Consider the following 12466-nt stretch of genomic DNA (forward strand, 5'->3'; position numbering starts at 1 on the left):
TGCCTAAAATGGCCTCATTATCTCTAAAGCCAAGGTGTGTAATTACATTAATTAATACTAACTTTGTATTTGGTTTAATTTCAAGGAGGAGAAGTAGGAGTAGTTTATGACAATATGCCAAGATGTCTATAGTCTTTTTTATGAAGTTAGAGACTCCCAATATTTCAGTGTAATTAAAGGTGTGATGACTTTTTACACTTGTTCACTTGCTTTAGTGTCTGTTTAACTTAATTACACCTGAACAGTGATGCAGTTACTTCACGTGTCTTTGTAGGTTCTCATTTAACCAGGTCATGGGACTCTCCACCCCTTGGCTGAGAGGTGAAATGTCTTCTTTGCCATCTTTTCAAGCTCTTACAATTACTTCATTTGCCAAAGCTGCAATAACTACAAACTGATTAAAGCAACAGAATGGCTTGTAATTTACATCTTCACACACAACTCTAGTTTTTAGTTATGTTAACATTTTAAAGTGAAGCTGAATGACAGTGTAACTCTGTCTGGAAATCCAGGTTCACTTTAATCCACCTTTCTACTTTGTTAAATGGTTGTATAACAAAGTGGAAGGGTGGTGTGAGAGGTCCCTGGTCTATCACAGGGCTAACAGAAAGAGATGCTCACCACCACAGACTCCACACAGAAACCCTGGATTTTCTTTTTAACTGCTGTCCACCCTGAAGTGGTTCAGTTACAGCTAAGAGTACCTAAAAGAAAGACAGAGGCAGGAAATATTTTAATTATTTTTCGTCAAGCTGGTAACAGTGTGTCTCTTCTGTTAACTGTTTTCCACTTGTCAGTGGTGGTCAGTGGTGTGCAACCCTGTGACTATTAGACTAGGCCATACTCCCTAACATTAAGAGCATATTCTTTTTTAAAAATTAGAGAGGAGGAAGCTATGATTACTGTAACTATGTTATTTGTGAAGAAGACAATCACTGCATAATGGCACCAGTGAATAAACTGTAATAAAAGACACTTCTCTTTAGTTTTCAGGGGTCCCTAACTCGTTCACATTTTGCAGTAAAAGCTGAATGTCTGTGTAATTTCAGTGAAGTGAACAAGTATGTTAAAGGGGCTTCTAAAAGCGCCCTCCGTTTTTTTGTTGTTGTTTTTTGTTTTGTTTTTTTTGCTATCATCACCACTATCATGAAAAAAGGGGGGCACAAATAGATCCTGAAAATGTTCACGGCGTTAAAGAGCTTACAAGCACCTATTTAGCAGGTGAACCTCTTCCATTTAAACCACTCAGCAGAAATGAGAGGGGTAAAAGAAACTAAATCAGAACCAGCTATATAAATTTTTATATTTTTTAAACAATGAGACATTATGTTTTCCTGGAATAGATGCGATAAATGTGCTGAAAATGTATCATGTTCATTCCTTAGTTTGGGTGTATATAACTACACAAACCTTTGTTTTGAGAAATGAGATAACATGACAGTTACTGCTTGTTAGTTATTGATGGTGGATTGTAAACATTCCCAAGTATAATTATTACCAATCATTGTAGTGCTGTGCAAAAGTCTTGAGTCGCCCCTTATTTCTATACATTTTGTTTCCAAGGAACCAGACTTATCTCAAGTGCTCTTGAGTGACAGTTCTTGAGGTTTTCTGAAATTATTTTCATGTTTTTCCTTGGACACTGACTGCTTTTCATTTCCAGTCCAGTTCTTGTACCTGACCATTTTCACAAGTGCGTGAGTGTGCGTGCGTGTGTGTTGAAGTACATAACACTGACCTATGAATCATTTAAGGATATAAACAGCACCCAACCAAACTGTATCTTTAGACACATGTAGTTTGCTCGCATTCTTCAGTTAAATGTATGGAAAATGCCAAAGATTACGCAGTTTAGCATTTTTGCATTAATAAGGTGATTCCCAAAACAATATTAGCTGAAAACTTGGCATATCTTGTCATGGCGTGCGATGTACCTTTAAATAATTTGAAGAAACTGGACAAGTGAACTAGAAAAGAAGAGTGGCAGGCCTAAAAAATTATCTTCAGCAGATGAACAGTTTCTGGATTCGGGTCCTAAAGAAATAGGAAAAAAAATTCTAGCAACGACCTGAGGACAGAGAACCTGAGAGGTGCGTCTAGGAATTCAGTTGGTCGACCTACTGTTCGCTCAAGCTTTCTCAGATATCAGAGATGGTCTCAGAGAAAGGATGGCTATGAAGAAGGTGTTCTTAAAGAATAGAAACAATGATAAAAGGCTGAAGGTATGCCAGAAGAACCCGACTGGAAATGGGTCTTATGAGTGATAAATCCAGATCTGAAAACTTTGGTTCAAATTGTTGTAAGTACAGAGGAGGTCAGGAGAGAGGTACAACAGTGAGTGCCTGTACACGGTGGAGGCTCTGTCATGGTTTGGGGCTTGTCAAAAATGATGGAATTGTGAACGCAGAAAAGCAGTATCAGATTTTAATCCATGATGCGATAGTCTGACCCTCAACACTATTGCAGGAGTGTGGGATCAGTTTGACAGAGAACAGAAGAAAAGGCAGCAAACATCAAAAGAAGAGCTTTGAACGTCCTTCAAGAAGCCTGGAGAATTATTCCAGAAGACTAAAAAAATACGATACAAAGCTTGGCTATGAAAGTTCAGACTGTACTGAAACATAAAAATGATCACATCAAATATTGAAATTCTTGCCTGTCAGCAGATAATGACCATCATGCCTGTTGTACAGACTCAGTTTTTGCCTTATGTATTGTATTTCCATGTATGTTAGCTCTGCCTATTCCTCATATTTTTTTTTAATATAAACAATATAGGGGGTTAAAGATTTTTGCACAAGACTCCACATTTAGCCAGCTGTTATTATACCTTGTGTTTATCATAGCGTTTTATAAGTTACATAACAATGAACAAACAGAGCAAGGACTAATCCAGCTGTAGAGTCTGTGTAGTTCACAAGTTCTACAGACTAACCACAACTTTTTTCAAGTTTGATTTTTTTTTTATTTTTGATTTTATTGATTAGCATTCAAATTCAAATCTCAGTGAAAACAGTGAAAAAACAAACAAACAGTGAAAACAGAACAAAAATCTACCATAAAGAAAGAAAGCATGAGACAAGGCTAATCAAAAGGTATTGGCTGAAGCATTTGCTTATTACGCCAACCCTTTTCACAAAATATCTTTTTGTATGCAGCTCCTGTAAACAGGGCTTGAAGAAAATAATAAAACAAGTAACAAGTAATGAGTAATGCTGCATTACTGTGTTACTAAAACCGTGATTTTTTTGCAAGAATGTCTCATGACAGTGACGTAAAGGAGTGCGACGTTCGTGACAACAGCTGTGTGCTGATCAACAATGGATAATATATCGATTGCAGGAGAGAGTATGAGCGTGCAGCGTTTAAAGCGTGGAAGTACTGACCTTACTTTGAGTTTGATTCCATAAAAAGTGACAAAAACATTAGCGTCCGTCGTGCGTGGGAATAAAATGTCTTTTTACAGCGAAAAAAAACCCCTAAACTTCCAAGCAAGCACCGAGTGCGCTACCACGTAATGGGAAACTCACAGAGAAACTCGCGCATTCTACAACTGACCGCGGCACACCTGCACCAGGGCAAACCTCCGCCTACCCCACTCCTGGTTTACAGGTGAAAATAGAGCAACAGGACCGCTAGTCTTTGATTTTATTTATTTTCTGCTGTGTTTTACTTGCATCTATTTGAAAGACTGAGTGTAAACACAAAAAATATTTTATTTTATGTGCTGGAATGTGCAGAAAATAGGTTTAAATGTTAAACTAATTTCTTCCAGTCAGAGAATGTTGCATATAATAAAATTTTTGCTTCACACATAAAGTTAAAAGATTAAAACTAATAAAACAAGTTTTAAAAAGAGACTTTTTCATTTGATTACATTTTGTATGATGGATTATGCAGAAAAAGTAGAATTGGGCTGAAAGATATATCACTTTATCACCTATTCAGGTTGTAAATCGTGTTTTTAAAAAGTAACTAACTAATTAATTAATCCTCTGCACACGGCCATAAACAACCAGAAGAGTCTGTTCAGTGACAGGTTGCTTCTCCCCAAGACAAGAACTAACAGACTTAAAAACTCCTTTGTCCCACACGCCATCAGACTGTTTAACTCCTCTCTGGAGGGGAGAGGGAGGGGAAACAGGAGGACAAAGGAGGGGGGAACAACTAAGCTGTAGTGCCTCTGCACCTCACTGTACAATACCTTGTGCAATACTTTTTGTAAATAGTCAACAGTGCAATAGACTCAATACTTGAAATGTGCAATTCACTTGTATTTTTATTTTTTATTCCTATTTATTCTATTTATCCCCTTTGTATATTTTATTTATATTTGTCTCTGTATTTATATATGTGTGTGTGTGTGTGTGTGTGTGTGTGTGTGTGTGTGTGTGTGTGTGTGTGTGTGTGTGTGTGTGTGTGTGTGTGTGTGTGTGTGTGTGTATATATATAACAGTTCTGTAACTGTAACTTTGGTCGTTGCTGTGCTTTTTTTGGAAGTCGAATTTCCCAGAGGAACCCACCCGAGGGATTAATAAAGTTCTATCTTATCTTATCTTATCTTATCTTATCTTATCTTATCTTAATTAGTTTTGAAAATAAGTAATCAGTAAAGTAACGGGATTACTTTTTGGGGGAAGTAATCAGTAATTAGTTACTGATTACTCTTTTCAAGTAACTTGACCAACACTGGTAAGCATAATAAAAAGCGGCAGATTTTAAAGGTGTAATATGCACTAGTGCATGCAGGATAGACTAAGATGAAAACAGGATTCATAAATGTCAGCCCATCCTAGTCTTAGTACACTGAACATCTAAATAACCCTCTGGGAATCCTGGATCATAAATATAATCATGACATATTGCACAATTAATGTCATACTGGTAAACATTCCCTTTCTATCAAGTTTGTGGCAGATATACAAATGAATGATAAAAGAATGTCACTAGATCTTATACAGTAATTTGCATGAATGAATCTAAAGAAATATTCATAACTCTGGGTTAGATAGTGTCAAGCATGTTTATCCAATACTGTTCTGCCTACTGACTGTGGTTACAGTAGCTGTGAATCACAATATTTCTTCCGATCTCTGTTTTTATGTTTTCTTTTTTGAAATGACTGGAATGGAATGCCAAACAAAAAAGTTGCTGCACATAACTGTCAAAGCTGTCTTCTCTTTTTCAGGTACTTTTGCACTTGATATAAAAATAACATGCAAATATAGCATAGCAAAAACATCAGTGTTTAGTTGTAGCTTAACGGTTCTATGCAACACATTATTACTGTGGCAAATACTGTTGTAACCATTGTTTGTATACTTCTTTGTGACAACCAGCAAAACCAGTATTTCCACTTTGTCTCTTCAGGTCTGCAGTACAAGAACTGAAAATGGTAAAAACCCTCATCGCCACCTAAATCCTAGTGGGGGTACATCTACAGTGACAGCTGCATCCATGTCGCTCCACTGCAACAACAGCAAAGCTTAATGCAGAGGCAGCAACCTGCTATAGCTCGACGGCATAACCACTAGTAATAACATACTGATTGTATGCTACAGCAGTATATCTGTACTGCTTTATTATACTCCTTTGGGGATTTCAAAGCCCTAAGGCAGGGGTGGGTAATTCCAGGCCTCGAGGGCCAGTGTCCTGCAGGTTTTAGATCTCACCTTGGGTCAACACACCTGAATCACATGATTAGTTCGTTACCAGGCCTCTGGAGAACTTCAGGACATGTTGAGGAGCTAGCCATTTAAATTAGCTGTGTTGGTTCAAGGACACGTCTAAAACCTGCCGGGACACCAGCCCTCGAGGCCTGGAGTTGCCCACCCCTGGCCTAAAGTGTACATGTTTATGTGCAATGACACTGTTATGACACAGGGAGCTACTCTTTGCTGTACAGAAAGTATAACATGCGTGAGGGTTTCTGCAGTAATTCTGCTGAAATGAGCATCTAAGCAGTGCTGTCGTGATGTCATAATCAAGTCATCTCTATCACATCTTTCAGCAGGATGTGCAGCGCCCAGTGATTATCAAGCTGAAGCACACTGTTGCATCAGAAAAGGTAAAACGAAAAAAAAAAATACACTGGTGTACACTGGTCAGCCATTTAACTTTGTTCCTTTCTCTGTGCAGGAGGTCTGTAAAGCTCTTAAACTGTTAGATCCTAGAAAATCTCCAGGGCCAGACTTACTAGATCCTTACTTCTTGAAACTGGCAGCTGATTTTGTAGCAGAGCCTCTCACAACACTTTTCAACCTCACACTGGACATGAATAAAATTCCCTCAGTATGGAAATCAGCTTTTGTTGTTCCTCTATTAAAAGGGGGCGACCCAGCAGTGTTAACTAATTACAGACCAATATCTAATCCATCTGTGCTGGCCAAAGTTCTTGAAGCTCTTGTGTGTGAGCAGTTAAAGGAGTTTTTGCACATCAATGCCATTTTATCTGAATATCAATCAGGCTTTAGGAAGAATCACAGTACTATCACAGCTGCAATTAGAGTGGTAAATGATATTACTATTGCACTTGATAAAAAACAACACTGTGCATCCCTTTTTATTGATTTGTCAAAAGCATTTGACACTGTTGATCATTGTATTTTAAAACTTAGACTCTTCCAGTCAGGACTCTCTGAGAGAGCAGTGGCATGGTTCTCAAACTACCTCAGTAACAGGACTCAGTGCATTAAATCTGACGGTCTATGTTCTGACTTTGTTACAGTGCACAGCGGAGTGCCACAGGGTTCTGTATTAGGTCCCCTTCTATTTATCATTTACGTAAACAATCTTAGTCTACATGTGCCAGATGCAAACTTGCACTTCTATGCTGATGATACAGTTATTTACAGCTGTGGTTCAACTCTTGTCCAAGCCATCGACTCCTTGCAGAAAGCCTTTTCTGCTGTCCAGCACTCATTACATCAGCTTAAACTTGTTCTCAACGCAGACAAAACAAAGCTCATGTTGTTTTCTAAATCAAGGAGACGAGCCCAAACAATCCCATCAGTAACCACTCTTGAAGGTAATAAAATAGAGTTGGTTCACACCTATAAATATCTGGGAATCTTAATTGATGACTCGCTTACCTTCAAACCACATGTAGAGAATCTTGTGAAAAACCTGAAGTTAAAACTGAGATTTTATTTTCAAAATAAGTTGTGTTTCTCTTTTAATACAAAGAAGCGGCTTGTTGCTGCAACATTCTTGCCTGTGCTGGATTATGGTGATATTCTATATATGAATGCTTCTGCTCAATGTCTTCGAATGGTTGATTCTGTGTATCATGCTTGTCTGAGGTTCATCACTAACTGTAAATTTCAGACTCACCACTGTGAGTTATACTCTCAGGTAGGATGGCCTGCTTTGGTAAGTCGGAGGAACTCTCATTTATACAGTTTTATATATAAGGCGATACTTGGGTTGCTGCCTTCTTATATATGTTCCCTGCTTGTAATGAAACGTGCTGGTCGGTATTCTCTTCGTCCGCATGGTTACTTGTTGCTTTCTGTTCCATTTGCCCGAACTGAACTTGGTAAAAGAGCTTTTGTCCATTTAGCACCCTCGGCCTGGAACAAACTGCAGAAGGAATGGAAAATGACTGAATTCATTTCATTAAGTGATTTTAAATCTAAACTACGAATCCTTGAGGCCAAGTCCATAACATGCAACTGTTTCAATTAGATTGATTGTCATTTTAACTGACTTTTTATTTTATTTGAATTTTATTGAATTTTATTTTTATTTTATTTGTATTCTTTCACTTATTGTTGCATGTGTGTTGTTGCTGCCTGTGTTTGAGTAATTTCTGTAACTGTGAGACATCTGCTGCTGCCTATCTTGGCCAGGTCTCCCTTGAAAAAGAGGTTTTTAATCTCAATGGGATCTTCCTGGTTAAATAAAGGTTAATAAATAAATAAATAAATAATAAATCTTAAATATATAGCTCAAATAGATTTTATGCTTTCTTAAGTTACTTCCTGATTACCTCAGCACATACAGACTGCACTGGTACACTGAAAGAATTATGCTCTATAAGTGTTTCCCTGACCCTGTGATGGACAAGTCAAGTGGGATAGGCCACACTAAGTCCTGTCATGTTGAAGCTATACCAAAGTCAAACTTCAGTGACTGTGATGTCTAAATATATTTATTAAAATAATTAATAATTACTGGCCAATTAAACTCTGTAGTGATTAAAACTGTGCTACTCGAGGCTGTATTTATTGTGAGCGTATCATCATGCACAAGAAGTTAAATAAGATTTCCATTATGTTGGACACTGGAGTCAGTTTAAAGAACTGCAGTGCTCTCCTGCACCTTTTAGTCTTTTGTAGTGCAACTGCATCCCTTACCTTGAGATCAATATATGTCGTTGCTATGCATTATTTCTCTGCTCTGAGGTAGAAATAATGATTTTCACAAGGTAAGATTGTGAAAATGGTGTCAGCAACACCTATCATGCTTGCTGTCCATTTTGAGAGCTGTAAGCACTGGTCTGCATGTAAGATATGCCATTGTAGATTACGTGCATGTATATGCGTCACTGTATGTGCTGAAGTAAATATGTCTGCACAGCATGATATGCAAGGACTGTGCATACTGTTAGTGTTATTTTCTGTTTCTCAAGAAAATCACCTCTGCAAATATCACCTTTGAAGAAAACCCCTAATCCTATCTTTGTTGACTTCAGGCCTTTGAAACGTTGTGGCCTAAGCTCAGTACCTGTGAGAACAAAGGTATTTGCAGACAGAAGTGTGTAGAAGTGAGAGGCTACAGTCACTTAGTGGATGCAGGTTTCTAAAACTTAAAATTCGTTTAGAGCGGCAGGGAACCTAATCTCAAAAGCCAAGGTTTTCCAAGGTTTTTCAAAGAAAATGATTCACTTACACTCTTTAAAGATTAATAAACTGTAAAAGTGTGCATGTTAAATTGCATTTTATAGTCAAAGCGTAGGTGTCAAACCATAGGCTATGACAAATTGAGTCTCAGCAAGGAACTCAGTGGGTCAAGGCATGACTACATTAGTGCCAGAAGGTTGAAATGTTATTTTCACTTGGCATATACTGGGTCTAGGCCTCTGAATGCATCCAGTATTTCAAGTTTCCTTTCAAGAGAGCAGGGACCACTTGAATGCAATGTAGATATCGAAAGGAAGTAACGCAATATGCTGAGCTCAGGTACTACATTTATTAAACACGAAGAAAGTGATCAGTAACTCCCATTCACTAATGGTGTATTTGATACAGCCATCACATAAAGCCAAAAAGGATAAACTGCTTGCATCCAGACTAACTGATGGCTTGGTATATCTAAAGATAAACAATATTAATAATAAAACAGCAACGAAAAGAGTCATAAATTCTAATTGATGTCAAGCGAATGTTATCATTTTTTTAAAAAAGAAATCAACTCAGAGATGCAAACTTTACCCCAAACCAGGTGCTGATATCGCTTTTATTGGGAATAATAATCTAATTTAAGTGATTCAACTAGGTCTCTCCAGGTACAGTGAAGTCCTGTATGTTTTGTGAATACCAGTGAGCAACAACTGTAAATGATATTATTTTTTATATAAAAAGGGAAAACAAATGTCACAGTCTCATAACGGTGGTTTAACCTCCATTATCTACTGTACAGCTTTTAGAGAGAGAGAAAAGAAAGAAATTCTATACTTTCAATCTGCACAGGTATGTGTTTGAGTTTTATACACAATAGTCTGACATTTCTCTGCTGAGGAACAGGCATTATGAATGTCTGTTACGGCTACAGCAAGCTTAACCTTCGTCCAACTGTTAGATTCTATTCTTAACTATAGAAGTATACTTCACATTTCAGCCCTACATCAAAATGAATAAACCAGTTCATTAGTTTCTTCAGCTCAAAGGTTTAACAAGACAATACTTAAATATACTTATGACATGATTTTCTTCCTTTAGTAAAGTATTTCTCTTAAGAGAGTTGGTGTCAGTTGGTAATTGTTGTAGCTGAAAGACAGGATTTAGAGACTCATTAACCCCCAAAGTATTGAATAATGATTACGTTTCAACCAACAGCACCCCTTCATGAACAAACATCACTGTAACAGAAGACAAATGAACACTTAGTCACTGATGTTGCTGTCATTTAAATAAAATTTGATGGTATTTTCTTACAGTAAGAGGTTCAGTGTTTTCCTTGTTCACAAATCCCTCTGTGTTTAATGAACCCATATTTTATTCACAATACAACATAGAAAGCATATCAGTTTTTAAAAAGAGAAAATGCACAGAAAAGAAGTTATTTTGGAATTGATGGTAGCAGCAAATATTAAAAAAGTTTAGCTGGAGGAACATTTGTCAACTTATTAGGTTAATTTGTAGAAGATCAGTAACATGACTGAGTATAAAAAGAGCATCTCAGAGAAGCAGAGTTTCTTAGAATTAAAGCTGGGCAGAGGCTCACCTGACTGCAATCCAGACCTTTAACCAATTTACATCACTTAGCATGAAACAAAAAATGAAACAAAAAAGATCCAGGACAGCAAAAATCCTTTATCAGACAAGAATGGGACAGCATTCAGCAACATCTGGGCTCCTCAGTTCCCAGATGTTTATGGACAGCAACACATCTCGATTTAAAAAAAATGTTTTGCTCCCATCACATTCAAATGACCTAATTGTCTTTCTTAAAATTAAACCTTTTTGTTCCATTGTGAATAAAATCTGGATTTATGAAGTTTGCAAATCATTACACTTTTTTCTCTTTTATATTTCGCTGTCCAAACCTTGTTGGAGTTAGAGTAATAGAAAATAAATAGAAAGCCAAAATATAAACCATCCTTTCAGCATTATTTGAAATGTTGGTTTAGGTCTTAAAGGCCATAAAAATTATTAAACACATTAACACATTATTTTCCTCTCAGCTTAGATAAAGTGATAAACTATTTTTCCTTTACATACCAACAATATGTTAATGTCACATGTATAATATTTTTCCTCAAACAGACAAATTCAATATGAAGAAAATAACCTATACATATGCACTATATGCACAATATACAACACATGCCACCTTCTTCCCCAGAATCCCTACTAAACCCCACATTTCATCTCAAGCTGCTGTGATAGTGCATGTTTTCAAAAGACAGAAAGTGTGACAGATCTTAACTTCTCACTGATCATCAGGGGAGGGGGAAAAGGCAACAACAAACAAAGATATAGTTGTGACTGTTACGGCCGAGACCGTTTCAGACGAGTGACAGGACTCAAACGCAAGACGCCGAACAGCTCGTAAGTATATTTTAAGAATAATGTTTAATGTTTACACAAAATATTCATAAACAAAAGGTGAGCGTAGACGTTAAACTAAATAACGATCTGGTCCGGGTCAGAAAGGACAGCTATTCCGGGGATTGGACTGGAAAGCAAGTCACAAAGGGTCCAGGAAAAAGGTCGGGGTCACTGTAACAGAATGCAGATGTTCAAACATAGATAAGGAGGCATATGAATATGTTGTTTGGCTCAGAATCCTCCTTCGTACTGCGTACTTGCCAACGGAGGTCGGGGATGACATAGAGGGGTGAGTAGTCCGGGTGTGTAAATCCAAAAACTCCTGGCGTGGAGGCAGAGAGGCAGGTAGGTAATTTTGGTAATAGCCTGAGGGACTGCCAGAAGGTCCAGCATCCAAGTAGAAGCTCTTCGCCAGGGGTTGACAGTTAGGTGTAGCTGAAAAAGGAAGCGCACAAAAAACAAACATACAGTGAGGCAAGGTGATTCAAAAAAACACGTAGGGAATTTATGGTGGTGGCCTGCACTGACTGATGTTTAGCAGAGAATCTGGCGAAGAGAGATTGAGAACGCTGGCCTTATGAGTCCCCGGCTAATTACCCACAGATGTAAGCGATCAGCAAAAACACTGAGGCCCCTCCCAGGGGTGGAGACGCCGGCTCGGAGGGAGACACACTGGCACACACCCGGACCATGACAGTGACTTTACAAGAAGCAGCAGGGAAGGTACACACCCCAGAGAAGGAACAGGACATTGGTGGAGAAGGTAACGAACTTCAGGTATACCTGAGAGACCACATCAAAGAGGCTGACTTAGTACACACACACACGCACACACACACACACACACATCCTAGCGGGAAAAGAAGATGCAATGGCTTAACCAGCTCAGACAGCTCAGCTGCACGTACCATTGGCTCTATGCTCCCCATTCTGCAGGACTTACGTGCCAGCAGAGCAGAACCAGAGCATGTAGGATTGTGAAACATCCTTATAACTATTCTTGCTATTTTGCCAAGTCCAATCCTGGAAGCATCATCAGGATGGTAAATTCCAACCTCTGTATGCCCAACCTTGATTTCTTGTGCGAATGCTTTCCAACCCTTTGTGCAGCACATTCTGCATGCAAAATGTCCACAGTATTGATTTTAAGGTTGGCGTTACATATGTGACATGAGTGGACATTAATAAATTGA

The 12466-nt window shown here is 38.1% G+C and overlaps 1 long non-coding RNA gene across 1 annotated transcript; it reads right to left on the reverse strand.

Moving 5' to 3' along the window:
- Positions 1 to 11278: 11278 nt before the first annotated feature.
- LOC308398743 lies at positions 11279 to 12110 on the reverse strand. Its single transcript, XR_013972010.1, has 3 exons — positions 11802 to 12110; positions 11531 to 11708; positions 11279 to 11444 (listed from the first exon to the last, which is right to left on the reverse strand). It is a non-coding gene; the product is annotated as an uncharacterized lncRNA (long non-coding RNA).
- Between the last annotated feature and the right edge of the window lie 356 nt (positions 12111 to 12466).

Source organism: Rhamphochromis sp. 'chilingali' (assembly GCF_963969265.1).
Source record: "Rhamphochromis sp. 'chilingali' genome assembly, chromosome: 6".
NCBI classification, from domain to species: domain Eukaryota; kingdom Metazoa; phylum Chordata; class Actinopteri; order Cichliformes; family Cichlidae; genus Rhamphochromis; species Rhamphochromis sp. 'chilingali'.